Genomic DNA, 17032 nt, shown 5'->3' on the forward strand with positions numbered 1-17032 from the left:
CCAACCCTCCCCGGCCATTAACCCGGATCCTGAATCAGGGGTAGGAGCAGTCGGTAAGTGCTTTAACCATGTTAACTTTTATTCTTAATATAACAGGAATCTGAAGTGTGTGAAAAGGAGGTCTCTGTATATATGGTGATAGAACAGAAATCCTCCTGGGAGAACGCCACGAAGCTCTCCTGCCGTTAATTGATAAGCATCAGCAGGAGGTTCCTGGGGAGAGCTGCCTTATTGGGTGCTCCGTGATAGCACACTTTTCCGCGCGAGGCTTTCATGCGGTATTCAGGGAGCACTGCCTCCCAGAGCACGGCTGCATAGGTCCGTGGTTCGTGCTAGATTTCACGCAGCATGCGCTCTCTATCTCCTTCAGTGCCCGTCCTCACGGTGATCTCGCTCGGAGACTCCTGCATCTAAGTAGGGGAAGAAATGTTACGTTACGCCTGGTCCAAAGTATTTTTAATAAATAAACGGACAGACGGCATAGCACAGACTCAGCACGCAGCTGCGTGACGAGCGTAACGGAAAGCCAAAGAATCAAATGGACGCTCATGGAGGGAGGGGGGAACGAGGACGCAAGGTATCTCACAGTTCCTGCTGTCTCCGAAAAGCATTTGCATTCTTGGCTGATCTCCAAATGCTTCTAGGGTCAAACACAGTGTCCGCGGTGGGTCGGGGCATAGCTCGGCAATTTACGCACCCCCCCGACCCCCAGAAGTTAAAGGGAAAACAATCCTCTGTTGACTCTTTTACATGTCACCGTATCTGTACTGAATGCTGCAGATAGACGCGATGGTGCAGCACTCAACACCAACATCCTTGCTCCCCCCACGCTATGGATGGCTGATGGTACAATAAGATGGAAATCCATCCTCATCATCAGCCTATTGGCACATGGGGCAGTGCAAAAGGACTGGTAACCATAACGACCATACCAACTTGCTTGGGACAGGTCGGTCAAGGCCGCCTGTTGCTAATTTTTCATGGTAGATGGTGCAGTATGGCTGGTAACCGTCCTCATCATTGCAACAGGGGGCTGAGCTCCATCAGCCCCCACCCTTCATTGTAAAGAAAAGATTCAATTGCCCCTGGACTAGCAGAGGGATGAGTGGCTCCCTCCTCCACACCCCTTAATGTCATCTCTGGACTATCATTGCAGCTGGAGGCTTCCTTCCACTCATTTCTCACAAACGACTACCTGTGTCTTATTCATGCATTCTATATTACTTCATCACACAAGTGGGGGGACAATGGTATTGGAACCCAAGAAGGCTGGGGGAAGAACGGAATGAACAGCTGGGGTTGTTTCAGGAGCACACCCTGTGAATAGCGTTCAGCTCAAAATTTATGCAGGATTGGACAGAGAGCAGCTGTGCTCTCTGGTTCTATGATACAGTGGTTCTCTAGTACACTTGCCCATAATCTAGGCAGGACTGATTCTATTTTTAGATACCCAAAAAGGAGGGATTGACTCGGGGAGTCATTCCCAAATTTTGCTTTTGCGCCCCTGGCTGATCGACCAGGGGCACTTATGACAGCACCAAATGGCGCAGTGCAAAAGGACAGGTAACCATGACCATCTTATTACCGTCTTCTTACCAGTTCATGGTATGGTAGACGGTGCAGTATGCCTGGTAACCATCGCTGCTGTCATGCAAAAGCATAAGCATGCTGCTGTGTAGCGCTGCTGGTCCGCCTGTGTCAGCGGCATCCAGTACACATACGGTGACATACACAAAAGGCAAAATAGGGTCCATTGTTGCCACGCTATGGCGTGTGCCAGGGCATTTCATGGAAAACGTGCTCGAAATGATTGTCTGCCGTTGCTTTCCCGGAGGAAGGAATGACTGGCGACATTTACCCAGAATCCACCGCGCAAATGATTTGTGCAACAGCAGGCACAGGGGTCTCAACAAAAAATTCACAGAGACAGCCTAGACTCAGTTAATTGTTCGCAAAAAAGTATCATTGCAAGGAATTAACTAACTGTTTCCCATCTCACAGCTTCCACTGTCTCCAGACCTTCCACAGCATCCACCTCGCAGAGGCTGGCGAAGATTAGGCGGCGAAAGAAAAAGACAAGGGACACGATTTTCGATGAATGTGTGGGCTGCTACCTAGCCGAGGCGGACCAGCAGAGGCAGTGGAGGGAGAAAGTCTCTCTGTACCAGCACTCACACAGCGAATGGGAGGAGAGGTGGCGTGAGGAACACAAGCAGGCGACTCAAGCAATGCTTGTACTACTGAGGGAGCAAACGGACACGCTCCGGCGACTTGTGTATGTTCTGCAGGACCGAGCCCCCGGCAGTATCTCTGCAACTGCCCTCCCCCGCCACAAAGTCACATACCCCCCTCACCCCAAATAACCAGGAGGATGCCCGCCCTGGGCCGTGAATACTGTCACTGCACCCCAGCAGAGTGCTCAAGTAACCAAAAGCTCTCATACCCTACGTTTGCATAAGTCCTTCCCTTCCGGACTCAAACAAGTCCCAATCCCAGTCCCATCCCATAACTGTGTACTTAAGTAATAAAAATACTTTGCTGTTAAGTACTGTTTCCGTCATGTTTCTTCACTGAAGACTGTGTTTGAATGGGGTGCGTGGGGAAGTGCGTTGCTAATTGCATAGGACAGGCACCTTTCGCAGGGTACAGACACGGGGGCCGGATCAGCAGCGGGTAACACACACAGTGCAGTCAGCAGGCACCGTGGTCGGTATGGGAGGTGGTTTCCAGGTTCTGTGTGGGCGGTGGGGATGTGACTTTTTAGCGGGGGAGGGCGGGTACAGATCTTATACAGCGGTCCTTGTCGTGGACCGCTGAGTCACGCAGCAGAGGAATCTGTATCCGTCCTCCTCCGCCACAAGGCCACATAGCCCCCCGCACACAGAATCCCAAAAAGGAGGGATGGCAGGCTCCGTTGAAACAAGCAGTCCGGCAATGCAGACCGCTGTAGGAGCAGGAGCCTGTCATTCCTTGAGTTTAGAGGCGGTCTTTACATCAGCGCACTCCCTACCCACCGCAGTCTGCGTTCCAGTTTCGACCCTTTAACGAAAAGTCATGAATAAAGAAACCTCTCCTCAGTAACAGTGTGACATGTATTTTATTTTTACACGTATTTTGGAAGTGGAGGAAACGGGGAGAACGGGGTATTTAACCGAAGAGGAGATCAACAGTAACTGGGTAAAGAAACAGGGGCAGGTTCAGCTTCTCTGTAAAGAAACTGAACAGTCACAGGTCACGCTGCTCGCTGCTCGCTGGTATTTAAAGAGTTCCTTGTCGCTGTCCCAGGCGCCTGTATAGGGCTTCATGAGCAAGTGCATTCGCGGGCAGGCTGGGTCACCGAGGATCACTATAGGCAAATGCACATCCACAACAGTTATTTCGTGGTACGGGAAGAAACTACCTTCCAGCAGGCGTCTGAGCAGCCCACAGTTCCTGAGAACACACACATCAGGAACCTTGCCCGGCCATACGACGTTCATGTTGGTAAAACGTCCCCTATGGTCCCCCAGTGCTTGCAGAACCATTGAAAAGTAGCCCAATTTCTCAGCAGCTGAATGTGGAAGAGGTGGACGATAAAGTGCGAGGAGGAGAAAACGGCGAGGATCGCAGCGGGCTCCATGCTTGCAGTGCTGTGGCGTCCACGCTGTCACTGACCAGAAAAGTGCACGAACAGATTGCCCGCAGGCGCTTTCAGGGAGGGAGGGAGTGAGGGCGTGATTGACGGTTCAATGACTACACTTACCCAAAACCACCCTCGACACATTTTTTCCCCCAGCAGGCATTGGGGGCTCTACCCAGCATTCCAATGGGCAGCGGGGACTGCGGGAACTGTGGGATAGGTTCCCACAGTGCACCGCTTCGAAAGTCGACGCCGGCCCCGTTAATGTGGACTCAGAAGTTCGAATTAGTGTATTTAGTATGGATACACAAATTCGACTTCATAAGGTCGAATCCACAAATTCGAATTAAGTAGATTCGAAATAGTCCTGTAGTGTAGACAAGGCCTGACAGTGCAATCCATCCCTCCTGCACCCAACCCCGCCTGTGATAGTCTGTACCCTTATGTTTAAGCTTTTTACAAGACTATGATAAGTTTGCAGAAAGTATGCCTTGTGAGGTATCATTTGAAAACACAATATTGGCTAGTCATTGTCCTTGTAAAATATGAGTGGCAACATTGTATGTAAAATTATAAGATTCTACCATATAACTTTACTGAGACATCCTCCACATTTAGAAAAGCAGGCACTAGCCAGTTCCTCAGAGACAAAAGGCAAACTGACGCTCAGCAGGTGTCAACAAAATCAAATGAACTATCACCTGGGTAAGCAGGCATTCTTTGGCAGGAAGAAGGGTGCGAGTCAGAAATTTACATTTCGGCAATGGAATACCTGCAAGTTCCTATGTAAACAGACTGGCTTTCACCTGAACCCCAGCTGGAGCTGATTCTCAAAGAGGAGGAAGAGATATAAAAATGAGGAACGGAGGCCTGAAATCACCTCTCCCCAATCATCTCCACTCATGGCATCAACAATGTTTGAAAGACAAAGGAAGAATCATTGAACTGTGGGAGGGGTACTGGCTGAAGGAATCCATCCAGACTGCTATAAGCATGTGATGAGAGAAAGCTTTTTGCTTTACATTCACTTGCTTGTTAAGTTAGGTATTAATTTGTGTTTTATCTTTTATTTCTTGTAACCAATTCTGACTTATGCCAGCTGTGTATGAGCAAGGGCAGGAGTGGTTGCTCTCAGAGCAAAGCAATGTAAAGGCACCCATATTAGAGAATTGAGGGGATACCACTGTTCAGCACTCCAGATTGTACCCTAAGTAATGCCACACGTCGCCTGCTCTGCTAGTGGACCCCAACCCCCTTCTCCCCACAGCTCTGCCAGTGGGCTCCAACCACCCTGTCCTCAACCCCCTGTACCTCCCAGTGCACCTCAGCCACCTAGCGTACCCAGCCCCCCACAGACTGCACCCCCAGTCCTGCCAGTGCACCCCAACTCTCCTGCACCCCCAGCATTGCCACAGCACCCCAACCCCCTATACTTCAACCACCTTGCAGCCCCAATTTTGCAAGTTCACCCCAGAGCACTGACAGTGAATCCCAACTTTCTTATACTCCAAGCTCTTCCAGTGGCACCTCAACTTCCTGCACCCCACAAGTCTGCTAGTGTACCTCGCCGCATGGGTGACCTTAATCCTGCATTTCCTGGTTTTCAGAAGTTTTAGTTTTGCTCAAGTTCTGCAAAGGGATGACATACCATCAAGCAACCTTAACTCTATCTTAATGTATATTTTGCCATTAAAAAGCATTACAGGGAGGGAAATTTAATCATCCACTGCTACAAATGACACTTCTAACATAGAAGAAATAATATCAGTCCCTTAGAAAGGGTAAAAACAAAAATAATGAAAAAAAATCAACACTGGCTTCCCAAATATCCATCATTATGCTCTAAATGAGGATGTAATCCAGGTTCTCTCACCTCAAAAATGTCCTCAGGCTATGTCTCTAGGGCATCCCCTTGAGGTGCAGGTGGGTACCTCACTTGCCCCAGACATCCCACTATGGCTGTAGGTGTTGCTGCAGTGCTAGTTTGGAGTGCTGGGTGAAGGCTCCCATCTGTACATCTTAAGGAGGTTTTCCCACCTACTGGGCATGAATGAAATCCAACACAAAGGAAAAGGCAAACAATAATCCTGCAGCCCACAAAACAGTCCAGGCTCATCCCACCATTCCTCACAAGGCAAAAGGTCATTTCTGTGAAGAGCTTGGTTCCTAATCCCCGAGTGTCTGAAGTTACGCCTACACTGCAAAAAACACAAAACCCACAGCAATGAGTCTGAGTCAACTGACTAAAGTTTGTGTGACTCTGGAAGGGAATGGTACCTACTTCTCATGAGCACACACTTGTCTGGGCATGTGTCTGCACCTCTTTCAGTCTAGGATAACCCTATCTGGCAGTTTCTAGTGACTCAGTCTTCCAGCCAAATCACACACAATTTCTATGAAACATAACTCAGACCCCTTCCAGGGTACTAGTCTACCAGAGTCTTTAAGCACGCCTGGCCCTGGTAGGCGGCCATTCCCCCACAGCTTCCTCATGGGAGACTTTGTGCCCACTTTTGTCTGTTCTGGCACCGTGCCAGAAATGAGCTGTTGATTCAGCCCTTCAGCCCACTAGACTCAGGTTCACTGCTCAGGTTCCAAGCAGCAACTGATTTGGGGCTCCACTGCAGCTTTTTTTATATAAGCCTGCAACCCTCTGATTGGCTAGCCCCTTGCAGCCTCCCCCTGATTAGCTGCTTCCCCCACAGCCTTTCTTGGCTGCTTGGAGGACTCCTCTACTGCTCCTTTCCTGGGATGGGTGTGGCAGAACTTGAGGCTTCCAGCGGGGCCCTCTGTGCCTAGTCCATGCATCACAAGCTCACTCTACAAGGCTAAAAATAGAAGTGTAGATGTGCTTGTTTGGGCTGGTTCCCAGGCTCTGAGACCCTCTCATCTCACCAGGTTTCAAAGCCTAGGCCCCAAACCAAGCAGGAACATCTACACAGATACTTTTAACTCTGTAGCACAAGCCCCACAATCCCTCCTCAGTTGATACAGGCTCTCAGACTAACTGATGCAGGGTTGTTGGTTTTTGGTTTTTTTTTTTGAGAGGAGGGCATGTTTTTGTTTGTTTTGTTTTTTGGAGTGTAGATATAGCCTCAGGCGCCCAGGCTGAGTGTCCTTCTCTACCGAGAAGAAAAACAAAATAAAGATGGTCCATCTACCTCTCCAGAGGGCCCAGGCTACAAAGCCTCTTCAAAAGCTTTCTGGGTAAGCAGCCTCTCTCCTTTCTGTTCTCTACCTCCACTTCCCTCTGAGTGCCACCCTGGACTGAACAAGAATCCTCCTTTTAAAGGATCTGCCCAACTCCAGACTTGACATGCCTCACAGATGCGCCAGGCTGAGGTTGATTATGCCCGGAGGAGCTTTCTTGACTGGGGTGGGATCTTCCCCACTATAGGCCAGCAGAACTAATGTATAATCTGGCAACAATTTCAGGAGAGAAAAGAACCAACTTAATTAACCCCATTATGTCTGTCAAGTGGAGCCAGTAAGTGGCCAAACAACAGCCCCTATAACTGTGACTTTTTGGTATTATGACACCCAGAAAATGATTACAATATACTAGGTACATTTGCACCACAGTCATTAAGCAATTTTAGAAGAATAAGCTAGTGATTAAAATGCAAGACTTGGAGTCTGGTTCTTTTACTGTGTGTGACTTTGCAAAAGTCACTGTTCTTTAGTTTTCCCATCTCTGCAATAAAAATAATATGTAACCACCTATGCATAGTGCTTCCGATGAAAACTCCAGAGAAGTGCTATGTGTTATCATTATGACTGTGGGTTGAGTTTGAAATTTGCTACAGTATTTCAGATCATTGAAGAAATTATCTTATAGGTAAACTCCTCCCAAAAAACAAACAAAATATCTAAAAATGAACATTTAGGCCAAAATGTTCAACCTGGGTGCCTAAAGCTAAGCTACTACATCCATATTTATTCTCCTAAATAAAGTGATCTGATTTTCAAGAGGTGGTGAGCTCCTACACATCCCATGATCTGATGCTCCAGTCGAGTTCCACTGCAGAAGAAAACAAGAGCCTAAATTATTTATTTTTCGCCTGCTCTGAAGTCCAGTAACTCACAAACAGAATATTATCATCCCTGATTATGATTCCAATTTTCTTCTTCCACAGAAAAAAAATGTGAGAGGGGAAAAGTCCATAGAAGACCTTGGAGAGTTCCTGTTTCTTGTTCTCCTGTAAGGGAAGGGAAGATGCCAAGCAGATAGGCAACAAGCCTCTCAAATCATTAGGGACCCAAAGTGTGGTGCTTCCCTGCCATCTGGCAGCCTACTGCCTTCCCTCCTAATGCATGTGCAAAGCTACCTTAACCCTGAGGAGGTGCAAGTAAGAGAATGGGAGTTATTGCTGCTTGGAACTGTGCTAACTTGGCCCAGGGCTACACACTTAGATCTGCAAAAAGAACAGGAGTACTTGTGGCACCTTAGCTTGGGCTTGAATAGAGACTGGGAGTGGTTAGGTCATTACACAAATTGAATCTATTTCCCCATGTTAAGTATCCTCACACTTTCTTGTCAACTGTCTGAAATGGGCCATCTTGATTATCACTACACAAGTTTTTTTTCCCCCTGCTTATAATAGCTCATCTTAATTAATTAGCCTCTTAGAGTTGGTATGGCAACTTCCACCTTTTCATGTTCTCTGTATGTGTATATATATCTTCTTACTATATCCTCCACTCTATGCACCTGAAGAAGTGGGCTGTAGCCCACGAAAGCTTATGCTCAAATAAATGTGTTAGTCTCTAAGGTGCCACAAGTACTCCTGTTCTTTTTGCGGGTACAGACTAACACGGCTGCTACTCTGAAACTTGACACTTAGATGTGTACAAGTTCATGAGGTAAGCATGCTGATTAGGGCAGCTGCTCCCTTAGAACACACCATCAGAGCGTCTTCTCCTGGCTCCTCAAAGTATGGCTCGGGAACAGGGAGAAATGTGCAGTGGAACTGCTGCTCTTCCACCACAACCCCACTCCAGTTCCACCTACTTCTGCTATCCACCAGCAGAGGAAATTGAGCACAGCATCAAGCTATATATGCCTGTCATGGAATCTCTTTGATGTAAAGAGGCTTAATAAGATTACAAGGCTTCAATTTTCACCTACTGACATTAACTTTTCTTAATGAAGCAGCATTATATTATTATCAGGCAACAGAGTAGATGAAATTTAATGTCCACGTTCTTGTCCAAGTGTATAAGTCTACTTCAATAGCTCAGAATCAGATTAGACATTACACTGATCATAAACCAGGTGATGATTGTAGTTTTTCTGGAAAGTCTGGTTTATGGAGCTTGCCAGGCAGGATTTGGGGAAATGAAAAAATGATCGCAATCATAGCTGCATAAATATGTTTCTCGTACTGCCTTGTATATTCAGCATTTGAAGATGAATGGTGGTATGCGCCATGTCTAGGATACTATGTACTTTTGTTATGTTTAGGCAGGGTCTGCAATTGCTTCCTACTCTATGTTTGCATTTTTCTGCCAATTGCAACCACATGCTCCTCCACTGAACATCATTAAAGAATAAAATACGGATGTTGGTGAATCTAATGTATTATACAAAAAATGATTTCTTACCAAATTTTCTTTTTCAAAAATGAACAAGATGTGCCATTGACTGAATTATTGGGTGTTAAGGACTAAAAAATAACCCTATGTCCTGGCCATGTGACAAAGTACATACATTCCTAGTAAATGATTACATTTATGTACTATAATATGTCACAATCTCACAACATACAGTAGGTAGATTGTATAAATCTGGGGAGAGGGAAATGCTCACAATTTTTAAAGTAATCCTCTGAGTGGAACTGGCCATGTTCCAGTCAGTTCTCCGGTTTGATTTTCAGGCACTGCCAAAGTGGATTAGTAAGATTTATTAGATTTTTCGTCCATGGAATGAAGAAGTGCAGGTGAGGTGTTAAAAGTAGAAAAGTGTAGTAGTTGGGAAGCTTTCTTTAACCCCTTGCCTATGTCAAGTACAGCTTCGGAGAGTAATCTTAATCTTTCTTTGGACACACACTGCAGCCAAATTTTCAAAATGGCCTCAACCTGTGCTCCAGCTTGTAATCATAATTCTTCTTATGTACACTTTTGTGCACCCCAAAAACCCTTATAGTTGAGCATACAAATCGAATTTGCTCATGCAATTATGAGTTTGGGGGTTGCCCAAAATTACTTATCCAAAAATGTTCTCTTAAATTTGTCCCTGAACAGTTTTGAAAATTTGGTATTAGCCGTCCCTTTGATCTTTACTGTGTCAACGAAAATTACAAAACTAGAAAAAAGGCCTAATCCTGTACCCATTGTACAATCTAAGCAAACAGGCTCTGGAGTAAGGAAGTCCCAGTGACTGGAGGCAAAGCATACATCCACTCAGACCAGACAGTGGAGCTACTACATGCTGCTATTACAAGTCAAGATACTGCTCCACTATAGTTATAGATCCATCAGGCTATCCCCAAATCTCTTTTGGGGCCTTGGGAATTCACATGGACCCTGTGTTCTGCAGCATGCTACAAGGCTGCTGTCCTCTACTTCATGCATTGGAATCAATTGTGTCTTCTGTGTTCAGGCTTTCTGCACCAACGGAAGGTAGAGCAGGATTTGCCCCTAAATGAGAGGATACTGAGAAAGCATAAAGTTGCAGACTTCTAAGGGTTAAAATCACCACCTTGCCATGTGAACCAGACAGAGGATTCTACTTTGTGCTCAGCATAGTACTCATGCTCCCCAGCACCATAGAAGTCATAATACAGTAGAACCCCAGAAGTACAAACGCCTTGGAAATGGAGGTTGTTCATAACTCTGAAATGTTTGTAACTTTGAACAAAACGTATGGTTGTTCTTTCAAAGGTTAACGATTGAACATTGACTTAATACAGCTTTTAAACTTTACTATGCAGTAGAAAAATGCTGCTTTTAATCATTTTAATTTAAATGAAACAAGCACAGAAACAGTTTCCTTACCTGGTCAAACATTTTTTTTAAAGTTCCCCTTTTTTTTAGTAGTTCAGATTTAACACAGTACTGTACTGCATTGGGGGAGAGATGTTTTTTGTTTGGTTGGGGGTTTATTGGTCTCTGCTGCTGCCTGACTGTGTACTTCTAGTTTTAAAGGAAGTGTGTAGTTGACAGGTCAGTTCATAACTCTGGTGTTCGTAACTCTGAGGCATTACTGTACATGGCTCAGGCTGAATAACTAAAGATTTTCCACTGGGGTGGTGCTGCCCATCCCGTCACCAACCCCGTTACAGCTCTGTGTCTTAAAGAGAGTTTAGGAATTAAAATAAATGTCAGTTTAGAATAGAATATTTGTAAAAACTAGCATTATGTTTTACTACATTTACAGACATCTCTTTGTAGTAGTCTTAACTTTACTTTAAACCCAGTAAAGTTAGTATTAATAGAGCACCTTAAAAGGGAAGATGACATCATGTACCTTTTTAAAAAAAAAATCTAATGTAGCTGATTTTACTATCAGTACAGTCTGTGCTCTAACAATATACTAGATCCTTTGAACTTCATCCATTATAAGAGCCAAAATAAGAGGCAAAGCATGAGACAAAAAAAAGTGGATTGTATCAACACAAAAACAAAGCAACAAAGAATCCTGTGGCACCTTATAGACTAACAGACGTTTTGCAGCATGAGCTTTCATGGGTGAATACCCACTTCTTCGGATGCAAGGCAATCCGAAGAAGTGGGTATTCACCCACGAAAGCTCATGCTGCAAAACGTCTGTTAGTCTATAAGGTGCCACAGGATTCTTTGTTGCTTTTACAGATCCAGACTAACACGGCTACCCCTCTGATACTTGACAAAAACAAAAACACTCAAACATTTATAGAAAGATGTCTTTTGGCATTTTTTAAAAGTTCTACTCCAATTTTTCATGTTGGTCAGATTAATAAAAGAAGAAAAGAAAAGAGAAAAGAAAAGACTGATTGCTAAATTTTCACTGTAAAAGTTGCCAGTTTTTTTGCTACTGTATGACCACCACATAACGTGCCTGGAATTCTCATTGTGCACATATATAATTAAGGCTTATTTGATTTATTGTATAAATCAACCATTGCAGGGCAGCTATTGGAACTCTTCAGCAACTCCTGCCAAAGAATATCCTAACCCAACCAATATTAATAAACTCCATGAATATGAGTGGGGGAAATGTCTTGGTTCCAATTTACTTTGATGCAAATGAACTGTATAGCCCTGTTTGCTGTGAATTACTTCATGGTGGTGGTTTTTATTAATTAGGTTCAAATGAACCTCATTTGAAAAACAGGACTTTCAGTTCCAATTTTCTCATCACTTTCTCTTAGTGGCACAGTTTTGATAAAAAAGAATCATCAGAGCAAAATGGTGCAACATTTAACCAATAAGGATTAATTTCCTTCATTAAAAACAAGCAGCATATGTGACTTGAAGCAAAACATTTAATGAGCATTTTGCATCAGCTAAAAGTTATAAAGAGTATTGTCAGCCAAAACAGATATTTTTGATGCTACATCTTCACTTACCTGTGATCACGTTGATTGATTTTTATTTTTAACATTTCAAATGAAATTCTAACAATGAATCCAATAAGCTCTGATTTAGTAGGATTAGATTCAATATCTTTTTAGGAAGTCCTTGAGGGAAAAAAAGATATACAAGACACATAAAATAGAAGCTTTGGGTCATATGCTTGCAGTCATGCTACAATCCTATAAATAAAGCCACTAGCTCTATTTGGAAGAGAAACAAATGACTTTAAAATGAAGTGACACTCCATCTTTGTAAGGAGGCAGTATGCATTCCTCATCTGATTTCTTTGATTTTATGTTGAGAAAATTCTACTGCCAGAAATGTGATTTTTTTTTAATCTCTGATTTTTATTGAAATGATAAATTATTCACTTGAGGTAAAACTTGAACCTTTTTAATTGGGTGTTAAGCCTTTGCTTTTCTTAATAATATTCTTGTAAAGCTACCCTTGCTCAACTCTATTAATAAAGGGTATTTTATAGGATATTTTATGGGCTACAGCTCATCAGCCACAAAGGCTAACAATAAGGTTCAAGTATAAAATTTAGTTCCAAGACTTCAGTGTTTGTCTGTGTATAAATGCAATTTTCATAGTTCACAATAAATTGATAGAAATGCACTGAATAGCCAGAAAAAAGCTTGGATTGTCACTTAAAGAAATTAAGGCCAATTGTCTCTCTCTTTTTTTCATTGTATTTATTTGTTTATTTTTTTATTTGGGGTGTTTAACTTAAGACATTTAGAGACTCTTAAATTGGGCACTCAAAAACTGAGACCCAAAAACAATAGCCTATATTTGACTGTAGGCTTTTATGGCTTTGGACTACAATATACATTGGTTTTCAGCAGGGCCGGTGCAACCCATTAGGCGACCTAGGCAGTCCACCTAGGGCACTAGCATTTGGGGGGCGACATTTTGGGTCCTTCGGTGGCGACCGGATCTTCGGCCACCCCGGTCGTCGTCAGCATTTAGGCGGAGGGACCTGGGGCAGGGGGGACGCGGGGAGGGCCGCCTGCAGCAAGTAAGGGGGGGGGTTGGCATGCAGGGGAACTGCTCCCCTCCCCAGCTCACCTCTGCTCTGCCACCACCCCGCTCTGCTTCTCTCCCTCCCAGGCTTGCGGTGCCAAACAGCTGATTGGCACCACAAGCCTGGGAGGCAGGAGAAGTGGAGCGGCGACAGCGTGCTCGGGGTGGAGGCTGAGCAGAGGTGAGCTGGGGCAGGGAGCTGCCACATGGCTCCCCGGGCCAGGGGGAGCTGCCGAGGGGGAGGGGGCGCCTCAGGACGGAGGGAGGAAGCGGGGGGGGGCGCAAGGTGGAAGTTTCGCCTAGGGTGCAAAACATCCTTGCACTCACCCTGGTTTTCAGGGTGACTTACAAAGAGAAGTTCATCTTCACACAAATGTAACCTAATCTGTAGTTCTTAAATTACCCTGAAGGTATGGTTCCCAAATTTAACTAGAATTTAGTGGTGTGAGAGGGTTTAGTCCCCAGACTAGCTACAGTTTGGGGTGAACAGGTGAAAAAACACACCAGTTTATATACAGTCTTTATACACTATCTTTATTTCCAAGCCAAGCCAAACTACACGCAATGCAATCTGGCAAAGGAGAAAGAAGTAATACAGAACATCCAGCATTTGCATTACTCACATAATCCTTTGCAAGGTCCCCCAAAGAAGGTGAGATTGGGTGGTTGTTACGTACCAGGGAGGCCGGGGGCCCTCCCAAGGTGCTCTGTAAGAACGAGGCCGACACACACACTGTGAGTTATTGGCTTTAATGAAGGTAAAGTGACACATTTGCAACGGGGACCCCAAGCGTTGCTGTCACTGAGACGGGGACCCAGCGCCCTGTAGCTCGGCCTGGGGTGAAGTCCAAAAGCAAACACAAAGCATGCTCATATTTATACAAACAGCAGCAAACCAGCTCATACATAATGCAACAGGAGCTCTCCACCCTCCGGGGCCGCCCCCTTGGCTAACAGCCCAGGGGCTTTCCACGCAGCAATTCCAGCCGGTTACGGCAGGTTAAAACTAGCATGCTGTGTCCTACAATAACCGGAGGCTGAGAAAGCGGAGCTGCCTAAGCTAGGCCATAACAAAATCTTCCGTGGTTCCCTGACCTCCTACAGTGGTCATCATCCTAATGTCTCCTGAGACACTTATGTCTGGAAACATTCATCATACTAATGCCCACTTTATCTTATGAATATTCATGGTGCTTCCAACTCCCTTTCCTTATCTGAACTGCCACCCCCACTTATTCTGGGATCCCCAATTCTGATAGGATAATTAATCATTTATTCCATAATCATTAGCATGTACATCAACTAGTTGCTATGGCATTACAGTGGTTAACACTTTTGATTTTCAGTTGTACATATTCCTTAAAATACCCTAAAATATCAGTAACTCATGTTTGTGGCTTCTCACTTCATACCAGTAAAAACTGACTTATTACACATTTATTACTATACATAACCTTAGGTCTTAAGGTCACTAGCTTGTGACACTATAACCTAGGCCTTGATTAGTTATGCTAAGCTAGCCATCTTACAGCCCTGGACGTGATGGTCCTCTACATTATGATATCAATCAATAGTTACACATTTCCTATATAAGCCACACAAATATGAAATCATTCAGATTTGGCCAGATCTCACTGTACTGCAAAAAAATGTGCTACATTTATTTGGAACTGCTTGTATTAAGTGGCAGAAAGGCTGAAGAAGCATACTCACCTCACAGGCTTTCAAAAGAGTTTGTTTCACCTCTTCAATACCTGTTTCATCCCTGAAATGCTAATGGAGTCTCTATTCTCTGTTTAGTCACTGGCTAGTTGCTTCCTGTGAGATCTGACCTGTCAGCAAGCCATGAAAGAGGCTGTTTGTTCCATGCAACTGCATTTGCCCCAGACTTTTGTGTGCCATGATCTTGCTTTAATCAAGCATTCACAGGAGTACAGTCTAAATGATACAGTAAGATATTTTCTGTCTCTAACTTCTGTGACTTACAATGTGAGAGGTTATTCTCTCAGTGGAGGGCAGCATAATTCAGCAATATAGCCTGAAGCTCTAGAGGGTAGAAAACCTTCTACTGTTGATGGACACAAACTCCACAGGGGAAGGAGCTCTCTGCCACCATCTGTTGGTGAACAGGGAAAATATGGCTACAGAGAGTGTTTATTTGCATAAGCTTTCTACCCAGACAATTGGGGAGTCATCAGACCTGCATACAAACTCCAAATTGGTAAGGTAGTGGAACTGAACTGAAAGACGGGGGAAAGGATTCCTATTTTGTGGCAAGGACTCAGCTGAACAATCCTATATGTCACTGCCCCCCTGCACTGAAGACTTTGCAAAGTGAACATGCAGAGATGACTGTGGCGAGAAGTGGTGCAAAGGCAGCAGCAAGGCAGCTCATCATAAAGTCACAGAGGGCAGCAACAGAGCTGAATGACCACTGATAAGGGCTCAGCACCAATTAAGCTAAAATCACTATAGATGATTGAACTGGTAATGGAGCCTCAGGTTTGAATCAGACAGGGACTGGAGACACCTTGGGTCTATGCTAACTATGGATACCAAACCATGAGTGGGTTATAGTGGAGAGAGGGAGTGGGGAAGTGTTGTGTTAAAGGGACATTCATCCACCTATTGAACATTTACAATAGTTAAAAGACTACTGCCAAAGACACTGTGGGGATGAACAACATAAAAATGGCCATACTGGGTCAGATCAATGGCCTATCTAGCTCAGTATCCTGTCTTCTGACTGTGGCCACTGCCAGCTGCTTCAACAGGAATTAAACAGAACAGAGCAATGTATCGAGTGATCCATCTCATGTCATCCAGTCCCATCTTCTGGCAGTTGGAGGTGTAGGGACACCCAGAGACCAGCATTGCATCCCTAACTATCTTAGCTAACAACCACTGATGGACCTATCCTCCATGAACTTATCTAATTCTTTTTTTAAAACCCAGTTATACTTTTGGCCTTCACAACGTCCCATCAACAAGTTCCATAGGTTGACTGTGTGTTGTGTGAAATACTGCTTTTTGTTTCTTTTAAAACCTGCTGACTTAATTTCATTAGGTGACCCCTTCTTCTTGTGTTATGTGAAGGGGTATATAAATTTCTTTATTCACTTTCTCCACACCATTCATGATTTTATAGCCCTTTATCAGATGCCCCTTTGCTAAAGTGAACAATCTCAATCATTTTAATCTCTCCTCATATGGAAGTTGTTCCATATCCTTGATAATTTTATTGCTCTTTTCTGTACTTTTTCCTATTCTATCATTTCTGAGATGGGGGGGAACAGAACTGCACACCGTATTCAAGGTGTGGGCACACCATGGATTTATATAGCAACATTATGATATTTTCTGCCTTATTATCAGACCCTTTCCTAATTATTCCTAACACTGTTAGCTTTTTTGACTGCCACTGCACATTGAGTGTTTTCAGAGAACTATCCACAATAACTCCAAGATCTTTCTTAAGCAGTAACAGCTAATTTAGTCCCCATCATTTTGTGTGTACAGTTGGGATTATGTGCTGCAGTGTGCATTACTTTGCAACACTGAATTTCATCTGCTAATTTTTGTTGCCCAGTCACCCAGTTTTGTGAGATCCCTTTGTAACTGTTTGCAGTCAACTTTGGACTTGAATAACTTTGTATCATCTGCAAATTTTGCCTCCTCACCTTTTTCCAGATCATTTATTAAGATGTTGAACACCACTGGTCCCATTACAGATCCTTGTGGGGCTCCACTAGTTACTTCTCCCACTGTGAAAACAGACCATTTATTCCTACCCTTTATTTCCTATATTTTAAACCAGTTAATGATCCATAA

Source organism: Mauremys mutica, chromosome 6 (genome assembly GCF_020497125.1).
Source record: "Mauremys mutica isolate MM-2020 ecotype Southern chromosome 6, ASM2049712v1, whole genome shotgun sequence".
Lineage (NCBI taxonomy): Eukaryota > Metazoa > Chordata > Testudines > Geoemydidae > Mauremys > Mauremys mutica.